Raw genomic sequence first — 26,487 nt, 5'->3', positions numbered from 1 at the left:
TAGAGCGAGTATAGGAAGGTAGAAAGAGAAAAAATAGATGTTGGTTTGATTGTTATGAAAGAAACTTTGATCCCCCTGTAGATTGATCCCGTAAAATTTAGGATAGTTGATAAGGGTTTAAAGGTTTATTTTCAAAATATATGGAATGTTGGTGATGTGTATGAGCTGAAAACACTGAAAAGAGAGTATTTTGTGAGAATGGAGTTTAAAATGTATGAGGTGGATATTCCCGTTGCCCAGGCAATTCTTAATCCTTGGATGTGCCTTGTGTGAGCTGATAGCATGTTGGAGATAAGAATGTAAATGAAGGAGTTTGTATTGGTGCAGTTGACACGCTATGTATGGCAGAGTAGGAGGAGACCTGAGTTGAGCAGAAATGTGGATGATTTAATATAATTGTTTACGAGTTAATCGTAGGTGCCCTGTGAAAAGAGGGAAGTATGACTGAAGGTAGTATATATACAGTGTGTAAAAGAGAGATTGGAACTGAGAATGAGTCCCAAGAGTTCTTAGAGGTAAATGAACATAGGTGTGGTTGGAGCGTATAGATGTAAGAAACAATGACTAGCAAGTTGGTAATGTTTGAGACCTGTAATAAAATATGATCGTGAGAGTTGCATTATTGAGATTTTAGAGTTTTGTATGAGCCAGGTGATGAGAGTAAAACCCGTGACGGTTTTTATTAGGAAGAGAGTAGAAGGTGTTCGAAGACCCTAATGCAGATGCTGAGAGAGAAGGAAAGTCTGTTGTTGTAGTGAAAGTTGCAGTATATGTAAGGTGTACAGAAAGAGTAATTGATGGCCCTTCCCGTTGAGGTATAGATGCTGATTGTTGTTTGGAACGAGAGGCTCCCACTCAAATCCAACATTATAGAAATTATGTTAATTTAAGATGTGTATCGAAATGATGTAGATACCTGATGTGAGGTGAAATTTTAGGGTGGAGGTGTGTGTGTGTGAGGACGTGGCCCATTCCCAAGCAATAGAATTAGTTATTTCAGTTTGTGTGGTAGAGAATAATGATAGTGAGGAAGTATTTATGTGTGACGGGATAAGAAGTTTTATTGGTACCCCTATTAGGCAAATGAGTTGTACTGATGTTGAGAACAGGAAATATTGAAAATGTAGATGATGAAGGTGAAACTTGATGTTGGTAATGGAGAGTGGCTTTCTGGAGTGTGATTGTGTTAGTATTAAAATTTGTAGAAGTAATAAAGAGTCCAATTGTGGAGGGTTATTAGCTATTGTGAAGTGAAGTACAGTGAAGACTAGTAAATAAAGAGAGACTTGAGTGACCCTTGGTTATTGATAAGATTGTAAAGAAGGTTTATATTGTGTCTGTTTATTTTGTTTGTTGTGGCTTAGTGTAAAAGAATTTACCCTTTGAGATGTGTTATGGAGGTGGAAAGGTGTAGGAAGTACAGTCTCTTAATATTTAGAATACAAGAGGAAATGATATAGTGGAGACATCTAAAGTGTGAGAGAGTGTGTACGAAGTAGTTGGTATGTGCGTGATGTGGAGGTTTATGAAATTGGAGTAATGTGATAATTAGAAATGATGAAGGTAATGAAGTAGTGATGTTAGGGTTTTCGAATGAATGTAGTAACTGATGGTGTCTGGTTTGAAGTAGAGTTAAAAACCTGTGTGAGGTGAAGTTGATGTTAAATTTTGTAAAGGTGGTATAAAACAAGGTTGAAGAATGGTGCAGAGAAGATAAAAGAAGGTTGTGTCAGTGTAGTGGTTAATGTTAAATGTCTGTTAATGTTAAAAATCTGAGTGAGGTGAAGCTGATGTTAAATTTTGTAAAGGTGGTATAATACAGGGTTGAAGAATGGTGCAGAGAAGATAAAAAAAGTTTATGTCAGTGTACAGGTAAATGTTTATATGAGGAAATAAAACAGTACCCCAGAGAAAATGTAAAAAAGTTAGGAATGAGGTGTGGTAGTGAAGAGGTGTGATGAAGTGAAGGCTAATTGCTGACAAATAGTTTGGTGGTGAATGGTTAGTGAACTAATGTTGCCCCTGTATGTCCTGCCTACAAGATTGAGTTTGGACAGTCAGTGGTGTGGTGATTTAGTAGTGTGTGTTACTTGACGAAATGATATTCCATATAGGTGAATATGTATTGTTCCAGAGAGTAAAATATCCTTGGAAATTGGTAGAGAGATGTACGAATAGAATACCAATGAAATAATAATTCATTCTGGATGAGGTAGAGAGGATTAGAGAATTTAGAGCGAGTATAGAAAGGTAAAAAGAAAAAAAATAAATATTGGTTTGATTGTTATGAAGGAAACTTTGATCCCCCTGTAGATTGATCCCCTAAAATTTAGGATAGTTGATAAGGGTTTATAGGTTTCTTCTCAAAATATTTTGAATGTAGGTGATGTGTATGAGCTGAAAACACTGAAAAGAGAGTATTTTGTGAGCATGGAGTTTAAAGTGTATGAGGTGGAGAATCCCATTGCCCAGGCAATTCTTAATCCTGGGATGTCCCTTGCGTGAGCTGGTAGCATGTTGGAGATATGAATGTAAATGAAGGAGTAGGTATTGTTGCAGTTGACAAGCTGTGTATGGCAGAGTAGGAGGAGACCTGACTTGAGCAGAAATGTGGATGATTTATAATTATTGTTTGCAAGTTAATCGTAGGTGCCCTGTGAAAAGAGGGAAGTCTGACTGAAGGTAGTATATCTAAGAGTAGATTGAGTGATGATGTCTTGATAAAGGCAATGTGGGTACAGTGTTTAAAAGAGTCATTGGAAGAAGGCATAGGTTTAAGTAAAGTGGGAATGAGTCCCAAGAGTTCTTAGAGGTGAATGAACATAGGTGTGGTTGGAGTGTATAGATGTAAGAAAGAATGACTAGCAAGTTGGTAATGTTTGAGACCTGTAATAAAATATGATCGTGAGAGTTGCATTATTGAGTTTTTGGAGTTTAGTATCAGCCAGGTGATGAGAGTAAGACCCGTGACTGTTTAAATTAGGAAGAGACTAGAAGGTGTTCGAAGACCCTAATGCAGATGCAGAGAGAAAGGAAAGTCTGTTGTTGTAGTGAAAGTTGCAGTATGTGTAAGGTGTACAGAAAGTGTAATTGATGGTCCTTCCCATTGAGGTATAGATGCTGATTGTTGTTTGGAACGAGAAGCTCCCACGCAAATCCAACATTATAGAAATTATGTTAATTTACGATGTATGTCGAAATGATGTAGATACCTGATGTGAGGTCAAATTTAGCATGGAGGTGTGTGTGTGTGTGTGTGAGGACGTGGTCCTTTCCCAAGCCATAGAATTAATTATTTCAGTTTGTGTGTTGGAGAATAATGATAGTGAGGAAGTATTTATGTGTGACAGGATAAGGAGTTCTATTGGTACCCCTGTTAGGCAAATGAGTTGTACTGATGTTGAGAACAGGAAATATTGAAAATGTAGATGATGAAGGCGAAACTTGATGTTGGTAATGGAGAGTGGCTTTCTGGAGTGTGATTGTGTTAGTATTAAAATTTGTAGAAGTAATAAAGATTCCAATTGTGGAGGGTTATTAGCTATTGTGAAGTGAAATACAGTGAAGACTAGTAAATAAAGAGAGACTTGAGTGACCCTTGGTTATTGATAAGATTGTAAAGAAGGTTTATATTGTGTCTGTTTATTTTGTTTGTTGTGGCTTAGTGTAAAAGAATTTACCCTTTGAGGTGTGTTATGGAGGTAGAAATGTGTAGGAAGTACATTCCCCTAATATTTAGAATACGAGAGGAAATGATATAGTGGAGACATGAAACGTGTGAGAGTATGTGCATGAAGTAGTTGGTATGTGTGTGATGTGGAGGTTTATGAAATTGGAGTAATGTGATAATTAGAAATGATGAAGGTAATGAAGTAGTGATGTTCTAGTTTTCGAAAGAATGGACCACTCGATGGTCTATGGTTTGAAGTTGAGTTGAAAACCTGGGTGAGGTGAAGTTGATGTTAAATTTTGTAAACGTGGTACAATACAAGGTTGAAGAATGGGCGCAGAGAAGATAAAAAAGGTTGTGTCAGTGTAGAGGTTAATGTTTGGATGAGGAAATAAAACAGTACCCCAGAGAAAATGTAAAAAAGTTAGGAATGAGGTGTGGAGGGAAGAGGTGTGATGAAGTGAAGGCTAATTGGTGACAAATAGTTTGGTGGTGAATGGTTAGTGAACTAATGTTGCCCCTGTATGTCCTGCATACAAGATTGAGTATGGACACTTAGTGATGTGGTGATTTAGTAGTGTGTGTGACTTGACGAAATGATAATCCATAGAGGTGAGTATGTATTGTTCCAGAGAGTAAAATATCCGTTGAAATTGGTAGAGAGATGTACGAATAGAATACCAATGAAATAATAATTCACTCTGGATGAGGTAGAGAGGATTAGAGAATTTAGAGCGAGTATAGAAAGGTAAAAAGAGAAAAAATAAATATTGGTTTGATTGTTATGAAGGAAACTTTGATCCCCCTGTAGATTGATCCCCTAAAATTTAGGATAGTTGATAAGGGTTTATAGGTTTATTCTCAAAATATTTGGAATGTAGATGATGTGTATGATCTGAAAACACTGAAAAGAGAGTATTTTGTGAGAATGGAGTTTAAAGTGTATGAGGTGGAGATTCCCATTGCCCAGGCAATTCTTAATCATGGGATGTCCCTTGCGTGAGCTGGTAGCATGTTGGAGATATGAATGTAAATGAAATAGTAGGTATTGTTGCAGTTGACAAGCTGTGTATGGCAGAGTAGGAGGAGACCTGAGTTGAGCAGAAATGTGGATGATTTATAATTATTGTTTGCAAGTTAATTGTAGGTGCCCTGTGAAAAGAGGAAAGTCTGACTGAAGGTAGTATATCTAAGAGTAGATTGAGTGATGATGTCTTAATAAAGGCAATGTGGGTACAGTGTTTAAAAGAGACATTGGAAGAAGGCATAGGTTTAAGTAAAGAGAAAATGAGTCCCAAGAGTTCTTAGAGGTGAATGAACATAGGTGTGGTTGGAGTGTATAGATGTAAGAAACAATGACTAGCAAGTTGGTAATGTTTGAGACCTGTAATAAAATATGATCGTGAGAGTTGCATTATTGAGTTTTTGGAGTTTTGTATGAGACAGGTGATGAGAGTAAGACCCGTGACTTTTTAAATTAGGAAGGGAGTAGAAGGTGTTCGAAGACCCTAATACAGATGCAGAGAGAAATGGATAGTCTGTTGTTGTAGTGAAAGTTGCAGTATAATTAAGGTGTACAGAAAGTGTAATTGATGGCCCTTCCCGTTGAGGTATACATGCTGATTGTTGTTGGGAACGAGAAGATCCCACGCAAATCCAACATTATAGAAATTATGTAAATTAACGATGTATGTCGAAATGATGTAGATACCTGATGTGAGGTCAAATTTAGCATGGAGGTGTGTGTGTGTGAGGACGTGGTCCTTTCCCAAGCCATAGAATTAATTATTTCAGTTTGTGTGTTGGAGAATAATGATAGTGGGGACGTATTTATGTGTGACAGGATAAGAAGTTTTATTGGTACCCCTATTAGGCAAATGAGTTGTACTGATGTTGAGAACAGGAAATATTGAAAATGTAGATGATGAAGGTGAAACTTGATGTTGGTAATGGAGAGTGGCTTTCTGGAGTGTGATTGTGTTAGTATTAAAATTTGTAGAAGTTATAAAGAGTCCAATTGTGGAGAGGTTATTAGCTATTGTGAAGTGAAATACAGTGAAGACTAGTAAATAAAGAGAGACTTGAGTGACCCTTGGTTATTGATAAGATTGTAAAGAAGGTTTATATTGTGTCTGTTTATTTTGTTTGTTGTGGCTTAGTGTAAGAGAATTTACCCTGTGAGATGTGTTATGGAGGTAGAAAGGTGTAGGAAGTACAGTCCCCTAATATTTAGAATACGAGAGGAAATGATATAGTGGAGACATGAAACGTGTGAGAGTATGTGTACGAAGTAGTTGGTATGTGTGTGATGTGGAGGTTTATGAAATTGGAGTAATGTGATAATTAGAAATGATGAAGGTAATGAAGTAGTGATGTTCTGGTTTTTGAAAGAATGGACTACTCAATGGTCTATGGTTTGAAGTTGAGTTGAAAACCTGGGTGAGGTGAAGTTGATGTTAAATTTTGTAAACGTGGTACAATACAAGGTTGAAGAATGGGCGCAGAGAAGATAAAAAAGGTTGTGTCAGTGTAGAGGTTAATGTTTGGATGAGGAAATAAAACAGTACCCCAGAGAAAATGTAAAAAAGTTAGGAATGAGGTGTGGTAGTGAAGAGGTGTGATGAAGTGAAGGCTAATTGCTGACAAATAGTTTGGTGGTGAATGGTTAGTGAACTAATGTTGCCCCTGTATGTCCTGCCTACAAGACTGAGTTTGGACAGTTAGTGATGTGGTGATTTAGTAGTGTGTGTGACTTGACGAAATGATAATCCATAGAGGTGAATATGTATTGTTCCAGAGAGTAAAATGTCCTTGGAAATTGGTAGAGAGATGTACGAATAGAATACCAATGAAATAATAATTCACTCTGGATGAGGTAGAGAGGATTAGAGAATTTAGAGCGAGTATAGAAAGGTAAAAAGAGAAAAAATAAATATTGGTTTGATTGTTATGAAGGAAACTTTGATCCCCCTGTAGATTGATCCCCTAAAATATAGGATAGTTGATAAGGGTTTATAGGTTTATTCTAAAAATATTTTGAATGTAGGTGATGTGTATGAGCTGTAAACACTGAAAAGAGAGTATTTTGTGAGAATGGAGTTTAAAGTGTATGAGGTGGAGATTCCCATTGCCCAGGCAATTCTTAATCCTTGGATGTCCCTTGTATGAGCTGGTAGCATGTTGAAGATAAGAATGTAAATGAAGGAGTAGCTATTGGTGCAGTTTACACGTTGTGTATGGAAGAGTAGGAGGAGACCTGAGTTGAGCAGAAATGTGGATGATTTAATATAATTGTTTGCGAGTTAAACGTATGTGCCCTGTGAAAAGAGAGAAGTCTGACTGAAGGTAGTATATCCAAGAGTAGAGTGACTGACGATGTGTTGATAAAGGCAGTGTGGGTACAGTGTTTAAAAGAGAGATTGGAAGAAGGCATAGGTTTAAGTAAATTGAGAATGAGTCCCAAGAGTTCTTAGAGGTGAATGAACATAGGTGTGGTTGGAGTGTATAGATATAAGAAAGAATGACTAGCAAGTTGGTAATGTTTGAGACGTGTAATAAAATATGATCGTGAGAGTTGCATTATTGATTTCTTGGAGTTTTGTATGAGACAGGTGATGAGAGTAAGACCCGTGACTGTTTAAATTAGGAAGAGACTAGAAGGTGTTCGAAGACCCTAATGCAGATGCAGAGAGAAAGGAAAGTCTGTTGTTGTAGTGAAAGTTGCAGTATATGTAAGGTGTACAGAAAGTGTAATTGATGGCCCTTCCCATTGAGGTATAGATGCTGTTTGTTGTTTGGAACGAAAAGCTCCCACGCAAATCCAACATTGTAGAAATTATGTTAATTTACGATGTATGTCGAAATGATGTAGATACCTGATGTGAGGTCAAATTTAGCATGGAGGAGTGTGTGTGTGAGGACGTGGTCCTTTCCCAAGCCATAGAATTAATTATTTCAGTTTGTGTGTTGGAGAATAATGATAGTGGGGAAGTATTTATGTGTGACAGGATAAGAAGTTTTATTGGTACCCCTATTAGGCAAATGAGTTGTACTGATGTTGAGACCAGAGAATATTGAAATTGTAGATGATGAAGGTGAAACTTGATGTTGGTAATGGAGAGTGGCTTTCTGGAGTGTGATTGTGTTAGTATTAAAATTTGTAGAAGTAATAAAGAGTCCAATTGTGGAGGGTTATTAGCTATTGTGAAGTGAAATACACTGAAGACTAGTAAATAAAGAGAGACTTGAGTGACCCTTGGTTATTGATAAGATTGTAAAGAAGGTTTATATTGTGTCTGTTTATTTTGTTTGTTGTGGCTTAGTGTAAAAGAATTTACCCTTTGAGGTGTGTTATGGAGGTAGAAATGTGTAGGAAGTACATTCCCCTAATATTTAGAATACGAGAGGAAATGATATAGTGGAGACATGAAACGTGTGAGAGTATGTGTACGAAGTAGTTGGTATGTGTGTGATGTGGAGGTTTATGAAATTGGAGTAATGTGATAATTAGAAATGATGAAGGTAATGAAGTAGTGATGTTCTAGTTTTCGAAAGAATGGACTACTCGATGGTCTATGGTTTGAAGTTGAGTTGAAAACCTGGGTGAGGTGAAGTTGATGTTAAATTTTGTAAACGTGGTACAATACAAGGTTGAAGAATGGGCGCAGAGAAGATAAAAAAGGTTGTGTCAGTGTAGAGGTTAATGTTTGGATGAGGAAATAAAACAGTACCCCAGAGAAAATGTAAAAAAGTTAGGAATGAGGTGTGGTAGTGAAGAGGTGTGATGAAGTGAAGGCTAATTGCTGACAAATAGTTTGGTGGTGAATGGTTAGTGAACTAATGTTGCCCCTGTACGTCCTGCCTACAAGATTGAGTTTGGACAGTTAGTGATATGGTGATTTAGTAGTGTGTGTGACTTGACGGAATGATAATCCATAGAGGTGAATATGTATTGTTCCAGAGAGTAAAATATCCTTTGAAATTGGTAGAGAGATGTACGAATAGAAGACCAATCAAATAATAATTCACTCTGGTTGAGGTAGAGAGGATTAGAGAATTTAGAGCGAGTATTGAAAGGTAAAAAGAGAAAAAATAAATATTGGTTTGATTGTTATGAAGGAAACTTTGATCCCCCTGTAGATTGATCCCCTAAAATTTAGGATAGTTGATAAGGGTTTATAGGTTTATTCTCAAAATATTTGGAATGTAGATGATGTGTATGATCTGAAAACACTGAAAAGAGAGTATTTTGTGAGAATGGAGTTTAAAGTGTATGAGGTGGAGATTCCCATTGCCCAGGCAATTCTTAATCATGGGATGTCCCTTGCGTGAGCTGGTAGCATGTTGGAGATATGAATGTAAATGAAATAGTAGGTATTGTTGCAGTTGACAAGCTGTGTATGGCAGAGTAGGAGGAGACCTGAGTTGAGCAGAAATGTGGATGATTTATAATTATTGTTTGCAAGTTAATTGTAGGTGCCCTGTGAAAAGAGGAAAGTCTGACTGAAGGTAGTATATCTAAGAGTAGATTGAGTGATGATGTCTTAATAAAGGCAATGTGGGTACAGTGTTTAAAAGAGACATTGGAAGAAGGCATAGGTTTAAGTAAAGAGAAAATGAGTCCCAAGAGTTCTTAGAGGTGAATGAACATAGGTGTGGTTGGAGTGTATAGATGTAAGAAACAATGACTAGCAAGTTGGTAATGTTTGAGACCTGTAATAAAATATGATCGTGAGAGTTGCATTATTGAGTTTTTGGAGTTTTGTATGAGACAGGTGATGAGAGTAAGACCCGTGACTTTTTAAATTAGGAAGGGAGTAGAAGGTGTTCGAAGACCCTAATACAGATGCAGAGAGAAATGGATAGTCTGTTGTTGTAGTGAAAGTTGCAGTATAATTAAGGTGTACAGAAAGTGTAATTGATGGCCCTTCCCGTTGAGGTATACATGCTGATTGTTGTTGGGAACGAGAAGATCCCACGCAAATCCAACATTATAGAAATTATGTAAATTAACGATGTATGTCGAAATGATGTAGATACCTGATGTGAGGTCAAATTTAGCATGGAGGTGTGTGTGTGTGAGGACGTGGTCCTTTCCCAAGCCATAGAATTAATTATTTCAGTTTGTGTGTTGGAGAATAATGATAGTGGGGACGTATTTATGTGTGACAGGATAAGAAGTTTTATTGGTACCCCTATTAGGCAAATGAGTTGTACTGATGTTGAGAACAGGAAATATTGAAAATGTAGATGATGAAGGTGAAACTTGATGTTGGTAATGGAGAGTGGCTTTCTGGAGTGTGATTGTGTTAGTATTAAAATTTGTAGAAGTTATAAAGAGTCCAATTGTGGAGAGGTTATTAGCTATTGTGAAGTGAAATACAGTGAAGACTAGTAAATAAAGAGAGACTTGAGTGACCCTTGGTTATTGATAAGATTGTAAAGAAGGTTTATATTGTGTCTGTTTATTTTGTTTGTTGTGGCTTAGTGTAAGAGAATTTACCCTGTGAGATGTGTTATGGAGGTAGAAAGGTGTAGGAAGTACAGTCCCCTAATATTTAGAATACGAGAGGAAATGATATAGTGGAGACATGAAACGTGTGAGAGTATGTGTACGAAGTAGTTGGTATGTGTGTGATGTGGAGGTTTATGAAATTGGAGTAATGTGATAATTAGAAATGATGAAGGTAATGAAGTAGTGATGTTCTGGTTTTTGAAAGAATGGACTACTCAATGGTCTATGGTTTGAAGTTGAGTTGAAAACCTGGGTGAGGTGAAGTTGATGTTAAATTTTGTAAACGTGGTACAATACAAGGTTGAAGAATGGGCGCAGAGAAGATAAAAAAGGTTGTGTCAGTGTAGAGGTTAATGTTTGGATGAGGAAATAAAACAGTACCCCAGAGAAAATGTAAAAAAGTTAGGAATGAGGTGTGGTAGTGAAGAGGTGTGATGAAGTGAAGGCTAATTGCTGACAAATAGTTTGGTGGTGAATGGTTAGTGAACTAATGTTGCCCCTGTATGTCCTGCCTACAAGACTGAGTTTGGACAGTTAGTGATGTGGTGATTTAGTAGTGTGTGTGACTTGACGAAATGATAATCCATAGAGGTGAATATGTATTGTTCCAGAGAGTAAAATGTCCTTGGAAATTGGTAGAGAGATGTACGAATAGAATACCAATGAAATAATAATTCACTCTGGATGAGGTAGAGAGGATTAGAGAATTTAGAGCGAGTATAGAAAGGTAAAAAGAGAAAAAATAAATATTGGTTTGATTGTTATGAAGGAAACTTTGATCCCCCTGTAGATTGATCCCCTAAAATATAGGATAGTTGATAAGGGTTTATAGGTTTATTCTAAAAATATTTTGAATGTAGGTGATGTGTATGAGCTGTAAACACTGAAAAGAGAGTATTTTGTGAGAATGGAGTTTAAAGTGTATGAGGTGGAGATTCCCATTGCCCAGGCAATTCTTAATCCTTGGATGTCCCTTGTATGAGCTGGTAGCATGTTGAAGATAAGAATGTAAATGAAGGAGTAGCTATTGGTGCAGTTTACACGTTGTGTATGGAAGAGTAGGAGGAGACCTGAGTTGAGCAGAAATGTGGATGATTTAATATAATTGTTTGCGAGTTAAACGTATGTGCCCTGTGAAAAGAGAGAAGTCTGACTGAAGGTAGTATATCCAAGAGTAGAGTGACTGACGATGTGTTGATAAAGGCAGTGTGGGTACAGTGTTTAAAAGAGAGATTGGAAGAAGGCATAGGTTTAAGTAAATTGAGAATGAGTCCCAAGAGTTCTTAGAGGTGAATGAACATAGGTGTGGTTGGAGTGTATAGATATAAGAAAGAATGACTAGCAAGTTGGTAATGTTTGAGACGTGTAATAAAATATGATCGTGAGAGTTGCATTATTGATTTCTTGGAGTTTTGTATGAGACAGGTGATGAGAGTAAGACCCGTGACTGTTTAAATTAGGAAGAGACTAGAAGGTGTTCGAAGACCCTAATGCAGATGCAGAGAGAAAGGAAAGTCTGTTGTTGTAGTGAAAGTTGCAGTATATGTAAGGTGTACAGAAAGTGTAATTGATGGCCCTTCCCATTGAGGTATAGATGCTGTTTGTTGTTTGGAACGAAAAGCTCCCACGCAAATCCAACATTGTAGAAATTATGTTAATTTACGATGTATGTCGAAATGATGTAGATACCTGATGTGAGGTCAAATTTAGCATGGAGGAGTGTGTGTGTGAGGACGTGGTCCTTTCCCAAGCCATAGAATTAATTATTTCAGTTTGTGTGTTGGAGAATAATGATAGTGGGGAAGTATTTATGTGTGACAGGATAAGAAGTTTTATTGGTACCCCTATTAGGCAAATGAGTTGTACTGATGTTGAGACCAGAGAATATTGAAATTGTAGATGATGAAGGTGAAACTTGATGTTGGTAATGGAGAGTGGCTTTCTGGAGTGTGATTGTGTTAGTATTAAAATTTGTAGAAGTAATAAAGAGTCCAATTGTGGAGGGTTATTAGCTATTGTGAAGTGAAATACACTGAAGACTAGTAAATAAAGAGAGACTTGAGTGACCCTTGGTTATTGATAAGATTGTAAAGAAGGTTTATATTGTGTCTGTTTATTTTGTTTGTTGTGGCTTAGTGTAAAAGAATTTACCCTTTGAGGTGTGTTATGGAGGTAGAAATGTGTAGGAAGTACATTCCCCTAATATTTAGAATACGAGAGGAAATGATATAGTGGAGACATGAAACGTGTGAGAGTATGTGTACGAAGTAGTTGGTATGTGTGTGATGTGGAGGTTTATGAAATTGGAGTAATGTGATAATTAGAAATGATGAAGGTAATGAAGTAGTGATGTTCTAGTTTTCGAAAGAATGGACTACTCGATGGTCTATGGTTTGAAGTTGAGTTGAAAACCTGGGTGAGGTGAAGTTGATGTTAAATTTTGTAAACGTGGTACAATACAAGGTTGAAGAATGGGCGCAGAGAAGATAAAAAAGGTTGTGTCAGTGTAGAGGTTAATGTTTGGATGAGGAAATAAAACAGTACCCCAGAGAAAATGTAAAAAAGTTAGGAATGAGGTGTGGTAGTGAAGAGGTGTGATGAAGTGAAGGCTAATTGCTGACAAATAGTTTGGTGGTGAATGGTTAGTGAACTAATGTTGCCCCTGTACGTCCTGCCTACAAGATTGAGTTTGGACAGTTAGTGATATGGTGATTTAGTAGTGTGTGTGACTTGACGGAATGATAATCCATAGAGGTGAATATGTATTGTTCCAGAGAGTAAAATATCCTTTGAAATTGGTAGAGAGATGTACGAATAGAAGACCAATCAAATAATAATTCACTCTGGTTGAGGTAGAGAGGATTAGAGAATTTAGAGCGAGTATTGAAAGGTGGAAAGTGAAAAAACAAATGTTGGTTTGATTGTTATGAAGGAAACTTTGATCCCCCTGTAGATTGATCCCCTAAAATTTAGGATAGTTGATAAGGGTTTATAGGTTATTCTCAAAATATTTGGAATGTAGGTGATGTGTATGAGCTGAAAACACTGAAAAAAGAGTATTTTGTGACAATGGAGTTTAAAGTGTATGAGGTGGAGATTCCCATTGCCCAGGCAATCATGGGATGTCCCTTGCGTGAGCTGGTAGCATGTTGGAGATATGAATGTAAATGAAGGAGTAGGTACTGTTGCAGTTGACAAGCTGTGTATGGCAGAGTAGGAGGAGACGTGACTTGAGCAGAAATGTGGATGATTTATAATTATTGTTTGCAAGTTAATCGTAGGTGCCCTGTGAAAAGAGGGAAGTCTGACTGAAGGTAGTATATCTAAGAGTAGATTGAGTGATGATGTCTTGATAAAGGCAATGTGGGTACAGTGTTTAAAAGAGACATTGGAAGAAGGCATAGGTTTAAGTAAAGAGAAAATGAGTCCCAAGAGTTCTTAGAGGTGAATGAACATAGGTGTGGTTGGAGTGTATAGATGTAAGAAACAATGACTAGCAAGTTGGTAATGTTTGAGACCTGTAATAAAATATGATCGTGAGAGTTGCATTATTGAGTTTTTGGAGTTTTGTATGAGACACGTGATGAGAGTAAGACCCGTGACTTTTTAAATTAGGAAGGGAGTAGAAGGTGTTCGAAGACCCTAATACAGATGCAGAGAGAAAAGGATAGTCTGTTGTTGTAGTGAAAGTTGCAGTATATGTAAGGTGTACAGAAAGTGTAATTGATGGCCCTTCCCATTGAGGTATACATGCTGATTGTTGTTGGGAACGAGAGGCTCCCACTCAAATCCAACATTATAGAAATTATGTTAATTTAAGATGTGTATCGAAATGATGTAGATACCTGATGTGAGGTGAAATTTTAGGGTGGAGGTGTGTGTGTGTGAGGACGTGGCCCATTCCCAAGCAATAGAATTAGTTATTTCAGTTTGTGTGGTAGAGAATAATGATAGTGAGGAAGTATTTATGTGTGACGGGATAAGAAGTTTTATTGGTACCCCTATTAGGCAAATGAGTTGTACTGATGTTGAGAACAGGAAATATTGAAAATGTAGATGATGAAGGTGAAACTTGATGTTGGTAATGGAGAGTGGCTTTCTGGAGTGTGATTGTGTTAGTATTAAAATTTGTAGAAGTAATAAAGAGTCCAATTGTGGAGGGTTATTAGCTATTGTGAAGTGAAGTACAGTGAAGACTAGTAAATAAAGAGAGACTTGAGTGACCCTTGGTTATTGATAAGATTGTAAAGAAGGTTTATATTGTGTCTGTTTATTTTGTTTGTTGTGGCTTAGTGTAAAAGAATTTACCCTTTGAGATGTGTTATGGAGGTGGAAAGGTGTAGGAAGTACAGTCTCTTAATATTTAGAATACAAGAGGAAATGATATAGTGGAGACATCTAAAGTGTGAGAGAGTGTGTACGAAGTAGTTGGTATGTGCGTGATGTGGAGGTTTATGAAATTGGAGTAATGTGATAATTAGAAATGATGAAGGTAATGAAGTAGTGATGTTAGGGTTTTCGAATGAATGGAGTAACTGATGGTGTCTGGTTTGAAGTAGAGTTAAAAACCTGTGTGAGGTGAAGTTGATGTTAAATTTTGTAAAGGTGGTATAAAACAAGGTTGAAGAATGGTGCAGAGAAGATAAAAGAAGATTGTGTCAGTGTAGTGGTTAATGTTAAATGTCTGTTAATGTTAAAAATCTGAGTGAGGTGAAGCTGATGTTAAATTTTGTAAAGGTGGTATAATACAGGGTTGAAGAATGGTGCAGAGAAGATAAAAAAAGTTTATGTCAGTGTACAGGTAAATGTTTATATGAGGAAATAAAACAGTACCCCAGAGAAAATGTAAAAAAGTTAGGAATGAGGTGTGGTAGTGAAGAGGTGTGATGAAGTGAAGGCTAATTGCTGACAAATAGTTTGGTGGTGAATGGTTAGTGAACTAATGTTGCCCCTGTATGTCCTGCCTACAAGATTGAGTTTGGACAGTTAGTGGTGTGGTGATTTAGTAGTGTGTGTTACTTGACGAAATGATAATCCATATAGGTGAATATGTATTGTTCCAGAGAGTAAAATATCCGTTGAAATTGGTAGAGAGATGTACGAATAGAATACCAATGAAATAATAATTCACTCTGGATGAGGTAGAGAGGATTAGAGAATTTAGAGCGAGTATAGAAAGGTAAAAAGAAAAAAAATAAATATTGGTTTGATTGTTATGAAGGAAACTTTGATCCCCCTGTAGATTGATCCCCTAAAATATAGGATAGTTGATAAGGGTTTATAGGTTTATTCTCAAAATATTTTGAATGTAGGTGATGTGTATGAGCTGAAACACTGAAAAGAGAGTATTTTGTGAGAATGGAGTTTAAAGTGTATGAGGTGGAGAATCCCATTGCCCAGGCAATTCTTAATCCTGGGATGTCCCTTGCGTGAGCTGGTAGCATGTTGGAGATATGAATGTAAATGAAGGAGTAGGTATTGTTGCAGTTGACAAGCTGTGTATGGCAGAGTAGGAGGAGACCTGACTTGAGCAGAAATGTGGATGATTTATAATTATTGTTTGCAAGTTAATCGTAGGTGCCCTGTGAAAAGAGGGAAGTCTGACTGAAGGTAGTATATCTAAGAGTAGATTGAGTGATGATGTCTTGATAAAGGCAATGTGGGTACAGTGTTTAAAAGAGTCATTGGAAGAAGGCATAGGTTTAAGTAAAGTGGGAATGAGTCCCAAGAGTTCTTAGAGGTGAATGAACATAGGTGTGGTTGGAGTGTATAGATGTAAGAAAGAATGACTAGCAAGTTGGTAATGTTTGAGACCTGTAATAAAATATGATCGTGAGAGTTGCATTATTGAGTTTTTGGAGTTTTGTATCAGCCAGGTGATGAGAGTAAGACCCGTGACTGTTTAAATTAGGAAGAGACTAGAAGGTGTTCGAAGACCCTAATGCAGATGCAGAGAGAAAGGGAAGTCTGTTGTTGTAGTGAAAGTTGCAGTATGTGTAAGGTGTACAGAAAGTGTAATTGATGGTCCTTCCCATTGAGGTATAGATGCTGTTTGTTGTTTGGAACGAGAAGCTCCCACGCAAATCCAACATTATAGAAATTATGTTAATTTACGATGTATGTCGAAATGATGTAGATACCTGATGTGAGGTCAAATTTAGCATGGAGGTGTGTGTGTGTGTGTGAGGACGTGGTCCTTTCCCAAGCCATAGAATTAATTATTTCAGTTTGTGTGTTGGAGAATAATGATAGTGAGGAAGTATTTATGTGTGACAGGATAAGGAGTTCTATTGGTACCCCTATTAGGCAAATGAGTTGTACTGATGTTGAGAACAGGAAATATTGAAAATGTAGATGATGAAGGCGAAACTTGATGTTGGTAATGGAGAGTGGCTTTCTGGAGTGTGATTGTGTTAGTATTAAAATTTGTAGAAGTAATAAAGATTCCAATTGTGGAGGGTTATTAGCTATTGTGAAGTGAAATACAGTGAAGACTAGTAAATAAAGAGAGACTTGAGTGACCCTTGGTTATTGATAAGATTGTAAAGAAGGTTTATATTGTGTCTGTTTATTTTGTTTGTTGTGGCTTAGTGTAAAAGAATTTACCCTTTGAGGTGTGTTATGGAGGTAGAAATGTGTAGGAAGTACATTCCCCTAATATTTAGAATACGAGAGGAAATGATATAGTGGAGACATGAAACGTGTGAGAGTATGTGCACGAAGTAGTTGGTATGTGTGTGATGTGGAGGTTTATGAAATTGGAGTAATGTGATAATTAGAAATGATGAAGGTAATGAAGTAGTGATGTTCTAGTTTTCGAAAGAATGGACCACTCGATGGTCTATGGTTTGAAGTTGAGTTGAAAACCTGGGTGAGGTGAAGTTGATGTTAAATTTTGTAAACGTGGTACAATACAAGGTTGAAGAATGGGCGCAGAGAAGATAAAAAAGGTTGTGTCAGTGTAGAGGTTAATGTTTGGATGAGGAAATAAAACAGTACCCCAGAGAAAATGTAAAAAAGTTAGGAATGAGGTGTGGAGGGAAGAGGTGTGATGAAGTGAAGGCTAATTGGTGACAAATAGTTTGGTGGTGAATGGTTAGTGAACTAATGTTGCCCCTGTATGTCCTGCATACAAGATTGAGTATGGACAGTTAGTGATGTGGTGATTTAGTAGTGTGTGTGACTTGACGAAACGATAATCCATAGAGGTGAGTATGTATTGTTCCAGAGAGTAAAATATCCTTTGAAATTGGTAGAGAGATGTACGAATAGAATACCAATGAAATAATAATTCACTCTGTATGAGGTAGAGAGGATTAGAGAATTTAGAGCGAGTATAGAAAGGTAAAAAGAGAAAAAATAAATATTGGTTTGATTGTTATGAAGGAAACTTTGATCCCCCTGTAGATTGATCCCCTAAAATTTAGGATAGTTGATAAGGGTTTATAGGTTTATTCTCAAAATATTTGGAATGTAGATGATGTGTATGATCTGAAAACACTGAAAAGAGAGTATTTTGTGAGAATGGAGTTTAAAGTGTATGAGTTGGAGATTCCCATTGCCCAGGCAATTCTTAATCATGGGATGTCCCTTGCGTGAGCTGGTAGCATGTTGGAGATATGAATGTAAATGAAATAGTAGGTATTGTTGCAGTTGACAAGCTGTGTATGGCAGAGTAGGAGGAGACCTGAGTTGAGCAGAAATGTGGATGATTTATAATTATTGTTTGCAAGTTAATCGTAGGTGCCCTGTGAAAAGAGGAAAGTCTGACTGAAGGTAGTATATCTAAGAGTAGATTGAGTGATGATGTCTTAATAAAGGCAATGTGGGTACAGTGTTTAAAAGAGTCATTGGAAGAAGGCATAGGTTTAAGTAAAGTGGGAATGAGTCCCAAGAGTTCTTAGAGGTGAATGAACATAGGTGTGGTTGGAGTGTATAGATGTAAGAAAGAATGACTAGCAAGTTGGTAATGTTTGAGACCTGTAATAAAATATGATCGTGAGAGTTGCATTATTGAGTTTTTGGAGTTTTGTATCAGCCAGGTGATGAGAGTAAGACCCGTGACTGTTTAAATTAGGAAGAGACTAGAAGGTGTTCGAAGACCCTAATGCAGATGCAGAGAGAAAGGGAAGTCTGTTGTTGTAGTGAAAGTTGCAGTATGTGTAAGGTGTACAGAAAGTGTAATTGATGGTCCTTCCCATTGAGGTATAGATGCTGTTTGTTGTTTGGAACGAGAAGCTCCCACGCAAATCCAACATTATAGAAATTATGTAAATTAACGATGTATGTCGAAATGATGTAGATACCTGATGTGAGGTCAAATTTAGCATGGAGGTGTGTGTGTGTGAGGACGTGGTCCTTTCCCAAGCCATAGAATTAATTATTTCAGTTTGTGTGTTGGAGAATAATGATAGTGGGGACGTATTTATGTGTGACAGGATAAGAAGTTTTATTGGTACCCCTATTAGGCAAATGAGTTGTACTGATGTTGAGAACAGGAAATATTGAAAATGTAGATGATGAAGGTGAAACTTGATGTTGGTAATGGAGAGTGGCTTTCTGGAGTGTGATTGTGTTAGTATTAAAATTTGTAGAAGTTATAAAGAGTCCAATTGTGGAGAGGTTATTAGCTATTGTGAAGTGAAATACAGTGAAGACTAGTAAATAAAGAGAGACTTGAGTGACCCTTGGTTATTGATAAGATTGTAAAGAAGGTTTATATTGTGTCTGTTTATTTTGTTTGTTGTGGCTTAGTGTAAGAGAATTTACCCTGTGAGATGTGTTATGGAGGTAGAAAGGTGTAGGAAGTACAGTCCCCTAATATTTAGAATACGAGAGGAAATGATATAGTGGAGACATGAAACGTGTGAGAGTATGTGTACGAAGTAGTTGGTATGTGTGTGATGTGGAGGTTTATGAAATTGGAGTAATGTGATAATTAGAAATGATGAAGGTAATGAAGTAGTGATGTTCTGGTTTTTGAAAGAATGGACTACTCAATGGTCTATGGTTTGAAGTTGAGTTGAAAACCTGGGTGAGGTGAAGTTGATGTTAAATTTTGTAAACGTGGTACAATACAAGGCTGAAGAATGGGCGCAGAGAAGATAAAAAAGGTTGTGTCAGTGTAGAGGTTAATGTTTGGATGAGGAAATAAAACAGTACCCCAGAGAAAATGTAAAAAAGTTAGGAATGAGGTGTGGTAGTGAAGAGGTGTGATGAAGTGAAGGCTAATTGCTGACAAATAGTTTGGTGGTGAATGGTTAGTGAACTAATGTTGCCCCTGTATGTCCTGCCTACAAGACTGAGTTTGGACAGTTAGTGATGTGGTGATTTAGTAGTGTGTGTGACTTGACGAAATGATAATCCATAGAGGTGAATATGTATTGTTCCAGAGAGTAAAATATCCTTGGAAATTGGTAGAGAGATGTACGAATAGAATACCAATGAAATTATAATTCACTCTGGATGAGGTAGAGAGGATTAGAGAATTTAGAGCGAGTATAGAAAGGTAAAAAGAGAAAAAATAAATATTGGTTTGATTGTTATGAAGGAAACTTTGATCCCCCTGTAGATTGATCCCCTAAAATATAGGATAGTTGATAAGGGTTTATAGGTTTATTCTAAAAATATTTTGAATGTAGGTGATGTGTATGAGCTGTAAACACTGAAAAGAGAGTATTTTGTGAGAATGGAGTTTAAAGTGTATGAGGTGGAGATTCCCATTGCCCAGGCAATTCTTAATCCTTGGATGTCCCTTGCGTGAGCTGGTAGCATGTTGGAGATATGAATGTAAATGAAGGAGTAGGTATTGTTGCAGTTGACAAGCTGTGTATGGCAGAGTAGGAGGAGACCTGACTTGAGCAGAAATGTGGATGATTTATAATTATTGTTTGCGAGTTAAACGTATGTGCCCTGTGAAAAGAGAGAAGTCTGACTGAAGGTAGTATATCCAAGAGTAGAGTGACTGACGATGTGTTGATAAAGGCAGTGTGGGTACAGTGTTTAAAAGAGAGATTGGAAGAAGGCATAGGTTTAAGTAAATTGAGAATGAGTCCCAAGAGTTCTTAGAGGTGAATGAACATAGGTGTGGTTGGAGTGTATAGATATAAGAAAGAATGACTAGCAAGTTGGTAATGTTTGAGACCTGTAATAAAATATGATCGTGAGAGTTGCATTATTGATTTCTTGGAGTTTTGTATGAGACAGGTGATGAGAGTAAGACCCGTGACTGTTTAAATTAGGAAGAGACTAGAAGGTGTTCGAAGACCCTAATGCAGATGCAGAGAGAAAGGAAGGTCTGTTGTTGTAGTGAAAGTTGCAGTATATGTAAGGTGTACAGAAAGTGTAATTGATGGCCCTTCCCATTGAGGTATAGATGCTGTTTGTTGTTTGGAACGAAAAGCTCCCACGCAAATCCAACATTGTAGAAATTATGTTAATTTACGATGTATGTCGAAATGATGTAGATACCTGATGTGAGGTCAAATTTAGCATGGAGGAGTGTGTGTGTGAGGACGTGGTCCTTTCCCAAGCCATAGAATTAATTATTTCAGTTTGTGTGTTGGAGAATAATGATAGTGGGGAAGTATTTATGTGTGACAGGATAAGAAGTTTTATTGGTACCCCTATTAGGCAAATGAGTTGTACTGATGTTGAGACCAGAGAATATTGAAATTGTAGATGATGAAGGTGAAACTTGATGTTGGTAATGGAGAGTGGCTTTCTGGAGTGTGATTGTGTTAGTATTAAAATTTGTAGAAGTAATAAAGAGTCCAATTGTGGAGGGTTATTAGCTATTGTGAAGTGAAATACACTGAAGACTAGTAAATAAAGAGAGACTTGAGTGACCCTTGGTTATTGATAAGATTGTAAAGAAGGTTTATATTGTGTCTGTTTATTTTGTTTGTTGTGGCTTAGTGTAAAAGAATTTACCCTTTGAGGTGTGTTATGGAGGTAGAAATGTGTAGGAAGTACATTCCCCTAATATTTAGAATACGAGAGGAAATGATATAGTGGAGGCATGAAACGTGTGAGAGTATGTGTACGAAGTAGTTGGTATGTGTGTGATGTGGAGGTTTATGAAATTGGAGTAATGTGATAATTAGAAATGATGAAGGTAATGAAGTAGTGATGTTCTAGTTTTCGAAAGAATGGACTACTCGATGGTCTATGGTTTGAAGTTGAGTTGAAAACCTGGGTGAGGTGAAGTTGATGTTAAATTTTGTAAACGTGGTACAATACAAGGTTGAAGAATGGGCGCAGAGAAGATAAAAAAGGTTGTGTCAGTGTAGAGGTTAATGTTTGGATGAGGAAATAAAACAGTACCCCAGAGAAAATGTAAAAAAGTTAGGAATGAGGTGTGGTAGTGAAGAGGTGTGATGAAGTGAAGGCTAATTGCTGACAAATAGTTTGGTGGTGAATGGTTAGTGAACTAATGTTGCCCCTGTACGTCCTGCCTACAAGATTGAGTTTGGACAGTTAGTGATATGGTGATTTAGTAGTGTGTGTGACTTGACGGAATGATAATCCATAGAGGTGAATATGTATTGTTCCAGAGAGTAAAATATCCTTTGAAATTGGTAGAGAGATGTACGAATAGAAGACCAATCAAATAATAATTCACTCTGGTTGAGGTAGAGAGGATTAGAGAATTTAGAGCGAGTATTGAAAGGTGGAAAGTGAAAAAACAAATGTTGGTTTGATTGTTATGAAGGAAACTTTGATCCCCCTGTAGATTGATCCCCTAAAATTTAGGATAGTTGATAAGGGTTTATAGGTTATTCTCAAAATATTTGGAATGTAGGTGATGTGTATGAGCTGAAAACACTGAAAAAAGAGTATTTTGTGAGAATGGAGTTTAAAGTGTATGAGGTGGAGATTCCCATTGCCCAGGCAATCATGGGATGTCCCTTGCGTGAGCTGGTAGCATGTTGGAGATATGAATGTAAATGAAGGAGTAGGTGCTGTTGCAGTTGACAAGCTGTGTATGGCAGAGTAGGAGGAGACGTGACTTGAGCAGAAATGTGGATGATTTATAATTATTGTTTGCAAGTTAATCGTAGGTGCCCTGTGAAAAGAGGGAAGTCTGACTGAAGGTAGTATATCTAAGAGTAGATTGAGTGATGATGTCTTGATAAAGGCAATGTGGGTACAGTGTTTAAAAGAGACATTGGAAGAAGGCATAGGTTTAAGTAAAGAGAAAATGAGTCCCAAGAGTTCTTAGAGGTGAATGAACATAGGTGTGGTTGGAGTGTATAGATGTAAGAAACAATGACTAGCAAGTTGGTAATGTTTGAGACCTGTAATAAAATATGATCGTGAGAGTTGCATTATTGAGTTTTTGGAGTTTTGTATGAGACAGGTGATGAGAGTAAGACCCGTGACTTTTTAAATTAGGAAGGGAGTAGAAGGTGTTCGAAGACCCTAATACAGATGCAGAGAGAAAAGGATAGTCTGTTGTTGTAGTGAAAGTTGCAGTATATGTAAGGTGTACAGAAAGTGTAATTGATGGCCCTTCCCATTGAGGTATACATGCTGATTGTTGTTGGGAACGAGAAGATCCCACGCAAATCCAACATTATAGAAATTATGTTAATTTATGATGTGTGTCGAAATGATTTAGATACCTGATGTGATGTGAAATTTTAGGATGGTGGTGTGTGTGTGTGTGTGAGGACGTGGGCCTTTCCCAAGCCATAGAATTAGTTACTTCAGTTTGTGTGGTGGAGAATAATGATAGTGAGGAAGTATTTATGTGTGATGGGATAAGAAGTTTTATTGGTACCCCTATTAGGCAAATGAGTTGTACTGATGTTGATAACAGGAAATATTAAAAATGTAGATGATGAAGGTGAAACTTGATGTTGGTAATGGAGAGTGGCTTTCTGGAGTGTGATTGTGTTAGTATTAAAATTTGTAGAAGTTATAAAGAGTCCAATTGTGGAGAGGTTATTAGCTATTGTGAAGTGAAATACAGTGAAGACTAGTAAATAAAGAGAGACTTGAGTGACCCTTGGTTATTGATAAGATTGTAAAGAAGGTTTATATTGTGTCTGTTTATTTTGTTTGTTGTGGCTTAGTGTAAAAGAATTTACCCTTTGAGATGTGTTATGGAGGTGGAAAGGTGTAGGAAGTACAGTCTCTTAATATTTAGAATACAAGAGGAAATGATATAGTGGAGACATCTAAAGTGTGAGAGAGTGTGTACGAAGTAGATGGTATGTGCGTGATGTGGAGGTTTATGAAATTGGAGTAATGTGATAATTAGAAATGATGAAGGTAATGAAGTAGTGATGTTATGGTTTTCGAAAGAATGGAGTAACTGATGGTGTCTGGTTTGAAGTAGAGTTAAAAATCTGAGTGAGGTGAAGTTGATGTTAAATTTTGTAAAGGTGGTATAATCCAGGGTCGAAGAATGGTGCAGAGAAGATAAAAAAAGTTTATGTCAGTGTACAGGTTAATGTTTATATGAGGAAATAAAACAGTACCCCAGAGAAAATGTAAAAAAGTTAGGAATGAGGTGTGGTTGTGAAGAGGTGTGATTAAGGGAAGGCGAATTGCTGACTAATAGAGTATAGTGGTGAATGGTTAGTGAACTAATGTTGCCCCTGTACATCCTGCCTACATGATTTGAGTTTGGACAGTTAGTGATATGGTGATTTAGTAGTGTGTGTGACTTGACGAAATGATAATCCATAGAGGTGAATATGTATTGTTCCAGAGAGTAAAATATCCTTTGAAATTGGTAGAGAGATGTACGAATAGAAGACCAATCAAATAATAATTCACTCTGGATGAGGTAGAGAGGATGAGAGAATTTAGAGCGAGTATGGAAAGGAAAAAAGAGAAGAAATGGATGTAGGTTTGATTGTTATGAAAGAAATTGTGTTTCCCCTGTAGATTGAGCCCCTAAAAATTAATAGTTGATAAGGGTTTATAGGTTTATTCTCAATCTATATGGAATGTAGGTGATGTGTATGAGCTGAAAACACTGAAAAGAGAGTATTTTGTGAGAATGGAGTTTAATGTGTATGAGGTGGAGATTCCCATAGCCCAGGCAATTCTTGATCCTTGGATGTCCCTTGTGTGAGCTGGTAGCATGTTGGAGATATGAATGTAAATGAAGGAGTAGGTATTGGTGCAGTTGACAAGCTGTGCATGGCAGAGTAGGAGGAGACCTGACTTGAGCAGAAATGTGGATGATTTAATATAATTGTTTACGAGTTAATCATAGGTGCCCTGTGACAAGAAGGAAGTCTGACTGAAGGTAGTATATCCATGAGTAGAGTGAGTGATGATGTGTTGATAAAGGCAATGTGGGTACAATGTTTAGAAGAGAGATTGGAAAAAGACATAGGTTTAAGTAAAGTGAGAATGAGTCCCAAGAGTTCTTAGAGGTGAATGAACATAGGTGTGGTTGGAGTGTATAGATGTAAGAAAGAATGACTAGCAAGTTGGTAATATTTGAGACCTGTTGTAGAATATGATCGTGAGAGTTGCATTATTGAGATTTTGGAGTTTTGTATGAGCCAGGTGATGAGAGTAAAACCCGTGACTGTTTTTATTAGGAAGAGAGTAGAAGGTGTTCGAAGACCCTCATGCAGATGCAGAGAGAAAAGAAAGTCTGTTGTTGTAGTGAAAGTTGCAGTATATGTAAGGTGTACAGAAAGTGTAATTGATGGCCCTTCCCATTGAGGTATAGATGCTGATTGTTGTTTAGAACGAGAAGCTCCCACGCAAATCCAACATTATAGAAATTAGGTTAATTTACGATGTATGTGGAAATGATGTATATACCTGATGTGAGGTGAAATTTAGCATGGAGGTATGTGTGTGTGAGGACGTTGCCCTTTCCCAAGCCATAGAATTAATTATTTCAGTTTGTGTGGTGGAGAATAATGATAGTGAGGAATTATTTATGTGTGATGGGATAAGAAGTTTTATTGGTACCCCTATAAGGCAAATGAGTTGTACTCATGTTGAGAACAGGAAATATTGAAAATTTAGATGATGAAGGTGAAACTTGATGTTCGTAATGGAGATTGGCTTTCTGGAGTGTGAATGTGTTAGTATTAAAATTTGTAGAAGTTATAAAGAGTCCAATTGTGGAGGGTTCTTAGCTATTGTGAAGTGATATACAGTGCAGACTAGTAAATAAAGAGAGACTTGAGTGATCCTTGGTTATTGATAAGATTGTAAAGAAGGTTTATATTGTGTCTGGATATTTTGTTTGCTGTGGCTTAGTGTAAAAGAATTGACCCTTTGAGATGTGTTATGCAGGTTGAAATGTATAGGAAGTACATTCCACTAATATCTAGAATTCGAGAGGAAATGATATAGTGGAGACATTTAACGTGTGAGAGTGTGTGTACGAAGTAGTTGGTATGTGTGTGATGTGGAGGTTTATGAAATTGGAGTAATGTGATAATTAGAAATGATGAAGGTAATGAAGTAGTGATGTTCTGGTTTTCGAAGGAACGGACTACCCGATGATGTATGGTTTGAAGTTGAGTTAAAGACCTGAGTGAGGTGAAGTTGATGTTAAATTGTGTAAACGTGGTATAATACAAGGCTGAAGAATGGTGCAGAGAAGATAAAAAAGGTTGTGTCAGTGTAGAGGTTAATGTTTATATGAGGAAATAAAACAGTACCCCAGAGAAAATGTAAAAGATTTAGGAATGAGGTGTGGTAGTGAAGAGGTGTGATGAAGTGAAGGCTAATTGCTGACAAATTGTTTGGTGGTGAATGGTTAGTGAACTAATGTTGCCCCTGTACGTCCTGCCTACAAGATTGAGTTTGGACAGTTAGTGATATGGTGATTTAGTAGTGTGTGTGACTTGACGAAATGATAATCCATAGAGGTGAATATGTATTGTTCCAGAGAGTAAAATATCCTTTGAAATTGGTAGAGAGATGTACGAATAGAAGACCAATCAAATAATAATTCACTCTGGATGAGGTAGAGAGGATGAGAGAATTTAGAGCGAGTATGGAAAGGAAAAAAGAGAAGAAATGGATGTAGGTTTGATTGTTATGAAAGAAATTGTGTTTCCCCTGTAGATTGAGCCCCTAAAAATTAATAGTTGATAAGGGTTTATAGGTTTATTCTCAATCTATATGGAATGTAGGTGATGTGTATGAGCTGAAAACACTGAAAAGAGAGTATTTTGTGAGAATGGAGTTTAATGTGTATGAGGTGGAGATTCCCATAGCCCAGGCAATTCTTGATCCTTGGATGTCCCTTGTGTGAGCTGGTAGCATGTTGGAGATATGAATGTAAATGAAGGAGTAGGTATTGGTGCAG

The 26,487-nt window shown here is 37.1% G+C and overlaps 1 long non-coding RNA gene across 11 annotated transcripts in view; it reads left to right on the top strand.

The window, feature by feature from the left end:
* LOC126197336 (uncharacterized) overlaps positions 1–26,487 on the top strand; it is a 168,996-nt gene that overhangs the window by 130,886 nt on the left and 11,623 nt on the right. The window contains exons 9-12 of one of the 11 annotated variants that reach the window (XR_007539756.1): positions 2,213–2,649; positions 4,818–4,850; positions 13,499–13,588; positions 15,885–16,060. This is a non-coding gene — a long non-coding RNA (uncharacterized LOC126197336). Of the gene's footprint in view, positions 1–2,212; positions 2,650–2,826; positions 2,913–4,817; positions 4,851–4,994; positions 5,177–6,784; positions 7,140–7,159; positions 7,241–9,322; positions 9,541–11,112; positions 11,468–11,487; positions 11,534–13,498; positions 13,589–13,642; positions 14,677–15,884; positions 16,061–21,300; positions 21,539–23,462; positions 23,693–26,487 lie in introns of those variants that run through there. The other 10 variants (XR_007539708.1, XR_007539730.1, XR_007539714.1 and 7 more) reach the window with 10 other exon arrangements.

This window comes from Schistocerca nitens, chromosome 1, assembly GCF_023898315.1.
Source record: "Schistocerca nitens isolate TAMUIC-IGC-003100 chromosome 1, iqSchNite1.1, whole genome shotgun sequence".
In the NCBI taxonomy this organism is placed as follows: domain Eukaryota; kingdom Metazoa; phylum Arthropoda; class Insecta; order Orthoptera; family Acrididae; genus Schistocerca; species Schistocerca nitens.
Note: the sequence above shows the minus strand (reverse complement) of the source record. Positions and strands in the feature narration are given on the sequence as shown.